We start from the raw sequence: 5,851 nt of genomic DNA on the forward strand, positions 1-5,851 counted from the left end.
ACGTGAGGACATTGTCCTGGATCAGGGTGAGTAATAACGATAATAAAGGTAAGAGGGATCACCGTCCCTGCGAGTGTGTTGTTGTATGAACGAGTGAATCAGGAGAAGGACAGTAATCAGTGTCTCCTTTAATGTTGAAGCAGATGATGAGCTGAAGGTGAAAAGTGCTCTAACTGAGCCTGAACTCGCAGAGGACCACCTTCACCTCAGTGACACCAACCCCGACAGTGATCGAGCGCTGGGTGAGTCCTAGACCTGAAACACACACTAGAATAAAGACCCTGCTGGACAGCTGTTGATATTCGTTCATATTGATGCAGAAGAGGAGACTCTGAGCCGCCCCCCTGTGGAGCTGACGTGGACATTGTCAGAGAGCTCCTTGACGATCTTCTGCAGGATGTCGCAGGACAGTGTTTGGGTGAGTAACTGACCTGTGGTTCGGTGTTTACAGACTTCTGATTTCTAGTTGGGCGGCACGGTGGCGCAGCAGGTAGTGTCGCAGTCACACAGCTCCAGGGGCCTGGAGGTTGTGGGTTCGATTCCCGCTCCGGGTGACTGTCTGTGAGGAGTTGGTGTGTCTCCCCGTGTCCGCGTGGGTTTCCTCCGGGTGCTCCGGTTTCCTCCCACAGTCCAAAAACACACGCAGGTGGATTGGCGACTCGAAAGTGTCCGTGTGTGTGAGTGAATATGTGTGTGTCTGTGTTGCCCTGTGAAGGACTGGCGTCCCCTCCAGGGTGTATTCCCGCCTTGCGCCCGATGATTCCAGGTAGGCTCTGGACCCCCCGCGACCCTAAATTGGATAAGCGGTTACAGATAATGGATGGATGGATGGATGATTTCTAGTTCAGGTTAAAACTGAACGTCCTTTTCCACACTTTCCTACTCTCTTCTGACATTAATACTGCTTCTACTACTGCTCCTCCAGACATGGACAGTGCACCGCTGGACACGGCTAATGACGACGAGGCTGATGCTGAAGCTGTTCAGGATTCTGTGGGCCATCCTCTGGGTGAGTAACTGACCTGACGTTTGAGAGTTTAATGTATTGGGAAATGCTCCTGGTTTAACTGAAGCAGAAACATCTAGCATCTTATGAGGAGGACAGTAATTAGTGTCTCCTTTATTGTTGAAGCAGGTGATGGGCAGGTAGTGAGCTCCTGCTGACTATGACACTACACCTGCTGCTCAGCAGACTCCGGGTGAGTCCTGGACCTGAAAGCACACACTAGAATAAAGACCCTGCTGGACAGCTGTTGATATTTATTCATGTTGATGCAGAAAAGGAGACTCTGAACCCAGCACCCTGTGGAGCTGAGGTAGACATTATCAGAGAGCTCCTTGACAAGCTGCTGCAGAACATTGCAGTGCAGTCTTTGGGTGAGTAACTGATCTGATGGTATGGTGTTTAGTGAACTTCTGACTACATTACAGCTCAGCCTCCTATCCTGCTTGATATTACTCCTCCTACTAGTACTACTCCTCTTTCTGCCAGTTGTTGACCAGTCACAGCTGGACATGGCTGATGAAGCTGAGACAGAAGCTGAAGCCATCCAGGAATTTGTGGACACCGACAGTCTGAGCTGATGAAGCTGAAACATCTAATATCTCACGAAAAGGACAGTAAGTCAGTGTCTCCTTTATTGTTGAAGCAGGTGATGAGCTGCCAGCGAGACGTCTCACTGAAGACACTGCGATAAAACAAATTCCCAAATTCAGATAAAAGTTACTAGTAATATTCTAAACAACGTTTGGTATATGTGCACTTTGAATAAAGCAGGAATTATTTGGATGGTGGATATTAATGATTGGTGGACTATTCTCAGTCCAACAGTGACACTGAGGGGTTTAAATCTCCAGCAGCACTGCTGTGTCTGATCCACTTGTAACAGCACAACACACACTAACACACCACCATGAGAGTGTCACTGCAGCAGAAATTATTAATTACTGCATTTGTTATAAGATTTTTTTTCTTTTTTAATAAATAAAATGACAGTAGTATTTTTAAATACTACACAACAGTTACCATAAAATGACAAAAGAGCGGGAGAATGTTTGAATTATTAATTACAATTTTATGTCACACAGCCAAAATTATAAACCATATTTGTATACCAAATAAATTGGATGGTAATTACCATATTTTTACCTTTATATGACTTCAACAATACAGGCAGCACCCTCTTCTGGAGGTTAATGTTGTATTAGCTGACCTTCAGTTCCAAACATCCATTTCTGTCTATTAAGCCTTACACCTCAAACAAACAAAAAAAAAAGATCAATTTATTAATTAATTCATTATCTCAAACTTAACGTCTTAGTATGGCCTTGGAAGACAGTGAGTCTACCATACACCAACAATGACCAACCACGAGCCCTCTGCCAACTCAGGGGTTCTTTTAGTGGCACTGTCTCCTGCAAGATAAAAAGAAAAAATGCAAAAAGAATTGTCTGTAAATATAGTGGTTATGAGACATATATAGTTTAACATTCTAAAATATAACTATTTTTAAATACTGAATAAAAACATTCTGCCAACAGATTTATCATTAGTTTACACAATGCGCTTAATATAATAAACCTGCTGGCACTCTTTATCTAACCTCAAAATACTAGTGATGTGTCGGTCGCGAACGAACCGGTTCAAAGAGCCGGTTCCCGTCTAAGACCGAGCCATTTTTTTCTAAGGCTTGTCATTCAACCAATCAGAGAACAACAAGTAACAAGCTGCAGAGTATTTGTTTATTTTATTTCCCAGAAATGGATGATTATTTAATTTAATAAGCTATTTTGTAATACCTACCTTTTGGGTTCCATTGGCTGTATTTCAGAGTTTACAAGTGATTTTTTATTAAGGTGTTTAAATAAAAATCCAGTTATTAATACAATTGAATGTGTGAGTGCAGTCAGTGAGTTATTACAAGACAGCCATAAAAACAATTGGCCATTGCCACACTATTTATTATTTTTAATATTGAACAATAATTCTTTGTCGATATAGTCATGTAAAATGTAGGCAATATTGTTCTGTACCAGTGGAAATAAGTGGTAAAACAAAGAGCCAATTAGGAGCCGACTCTTTATGAAGAGCCGAGCCAAAAGAGCCGGCTCCCCAAAAAGAGCCGAAATTCCCATCACTACAAAATACAATTACTGATAGAAGCTTAATAATGTAAAATAAATGACTAGAAAGCTTTTAAACTCCTGGTTTGAAACTATTGGTTCTGGTATACATGTATGATAAATGCGGGTATAACGCATGATAAGCTCATGATAAATATGTGCTAAACTTACATGATAAATAGAGAGGTACATTTTAAAACCTTATCCAAATATTTTGACTGATATCTTAACTCATTTAAATTTACACTCTTAAAACAAGTCTTACTATAATTCGTAAGTAATATGGCTGTAGAATGCACTGTGTACAGTATCAGATTTCAATGGTTATATTACTGCCGACGAGCAGTAACGGACGCATTCACAAATGGGCGCGCTTTTCAAAAAATGCCGGATTGTTATTCCAAAATATTTTACAGAAAAGAAAAGAAAAGAAAAGAAACAAACAAAAAAAAAAAAAAAAAACGGTGGATTGTCCTGCACTGACAGATATCGCTACGTAAATTACATATTCAGTTTACTGATTTCGCCGTAATGGAAGGGACTAAAGCAAGGAATAAATGAGGGTATATAGCTTCAAAATGCACAGTAGTCTATTAGCATACAATAACTAAATAAACGCAGCTAATGTCACTCAACCTAGCTAGCCACATACTTCTCAGATTATCATCCGTGAGGTTAGCCAACTTTTACATAAATGAACGGCAAGTCAGGCATTAACTTACATTCTGTACTTTATTTAATTTACATTGAACCTGTCGTCCCAGTACCTCGGATATTACGGAGCGGGCTTCCAGGAGCCCGTCGAGGCTTTAGCAGACTTGCTAAGATGCACAAGCTTGCTAAATAATGTTAGAGCATTAAAGCGCTTTAAAACAAACTAACAGCACCACATTTCTCTCATAGATCGAGACGTAAATTGATAATTAAAGCTTCTACACCGAGAACACTTCACAAGTTGCAAATAAATGTAAATTTTAATCACTTTTATGACCGTGCAGTGGAGCTGGAAGTCTGAGGTGATTTCAGGTCTGAGGTGAAAATGTTACGGGCTCACGTCCAAATTTAACGATGAGTGCTGCGTTAGGGAGCCTACGGAGAGCGATTATATAAAACTCGATATATATATCTTCAGTGTTCTCATATATATATATATATATATATATATATATAATGACTTTAGACTAAAATATATTAAACGGACAGACAAGTTTATAAAACACCCTCTTCAACACTTCTGTGCTTATTAAAGTATTTTTCTGAACAAGAAAATATTTCTTACACCTCACTCTGATTTGCAATTTTCATGTGGAACAGACGATAAAATCGCACTTCCTGCTGACTGTTCCATTAAAAGCAGTAATATACTGTAAGTTCTTTTGATCATTTGGCATGTCCCACAATGCATTATTTTAACAGTAAAATATTGTAAAACAGAATTACAGTACCGTACTGTTGAAAAATCACTGTAAATATACAGCCTTTTTTTTAGTGTATGTAGTACACAACGTGGTGGTGTAGTAGCATCAGTTTTATAAATCCTTGAAGTGCACTATTTAGAGAGTAGGCTGCTTTTTGAGACAGAGCATCATTTACATGAGGTGCCACGAAAGAAACAAATACCTGCAATTTTTTCCTGCAAGGTCCCACTTCTTGAGTTATTGTTTTCCCAGAAACATCTGTATTTTTCATTTGTTCAACTTTTTTATTCATCCCTGATGTCCACACCATGTCTGAGGAAATCTCTCACTATGAATGTGCTGCTGTCTGCAATCTCTGTGTGTGGAGAAGCGGAGTTCATATTTCTATACTTGAAAATTGTTCAACTTAAACAATGGCAGTCCAACTACTGACCAATCACAGTCGTAGTGGTTTTCGGCTCGACGCAGAAGTATAAATTGGGCTTTAGTGGTTAGGTCTTGAGTCTAAGGGACCCTTTAAAAACACCCCAGGTTCCTTTTTGTAGTTCCACCCACCGTCAGTGTGTATCACTTCTTTAAAAGAAGCAGATCCAGAACTCCAGGGAATATGTAAAGACATGGAAACAGCTGATGAAACTCTGTTTAAAATGATCAACACAGTGAACCTGACGTAGGATAATTTTATAACTCCAGAAGATATCCCTGGACAATCACCTCTCATTTTGTCTGACAGATCAAAATCACGCTGTGGATGATGTTCCAGCCCTTGACCACCAGGTGGTAAAGAAAAGAACAAGGAGATGGACGAGGGGTAAGGGTTGTAAAATCAATTACAAGAAGCGCACCGAGGAGCAGGGCAGTGGAGAGGCTTCAGCAAATATGACCGGTCCTGGAGAAACCAAATCCCGCACAGAGTCCAAACAGGTGCGGAGACATAGTGTAAAATGTGAGGAAGTGCACCTGCAGAACTGGACAAACCACTGTTCTGGTCCAGACACCTCTAGGACTTGGTCTCAGCAGCACCCTCCTCCCACCAATCAGGGAAGAGATGGATGACATCGACATGGTCCTGCCCTGGTAGGGGTGATAATTATGACCACATTATCATTAACCCTTTATGAAAATGTCTTGAGAGGTTGTGACGTTATATTTCTGTCTGCATTTTGTCCAGTCTCTCCCTCAGGTCCGATGAGAGACCACTCATCTGAGGCCAGAGAGCACAGATGACAGAGGAAAGTGGGCAAGAGGGAAAAGACTCTATTAGTGGTTGTGTGATGTGTGCTCCTCATAACCATCGAGAGGCAGAACTA

At 40.8% G+C, this 5,851-nt stretch overlaps 1 long non-coding RNA gene across 2 annotated transcripts; it reads right to left on the bottom strand.

Annotated features, from left to right (window-relative positions):
• Nucleotides 1-227: 227 nt before the first annotated feature.
• Nucleotides 228-4,207, bottom strand: LOC136685254 (uncharacterized). Of its 2 annotated transcripts, none has more exons than XR_010800039.1 (3): nucleotides 4,106-4,207; nucleotides 2,150-2,415; nucleotides 228-1,688 (listed from the first exon to the last, which is right to left on the bottom strand). It is a non-coding gene; the product is annotated as an uncharacterized lncRNA (long non-coding RNA). The 2 variants fall into 2 exon arrangements; XR_010800040.1 differs by lacking the exon at nucleotides 4,106-4,207 and adding an exon at nucleotides 3,846-4,072.
• Nucleotides 4,208-5,851: the final 1,644 nt, after the last annotated feature.

This window comes from Hoplias malabaricus, unplaced genomic scaffold (assembly GCF_029633855.1).
Source record: "Hoplias malabaricus isolate fHopMal1 unplaced genomic scaffold, fHopMal1.hap1 scaffold_259, whole genome shotgun sequence".
In the NCBI taxonomy this organism is placed as follows: Eukaryota; Metazoa; Chordata; class Actinopteri; order Characiformes; family Erythrinidae; genus Hoplias; species Hoplias malabaricus.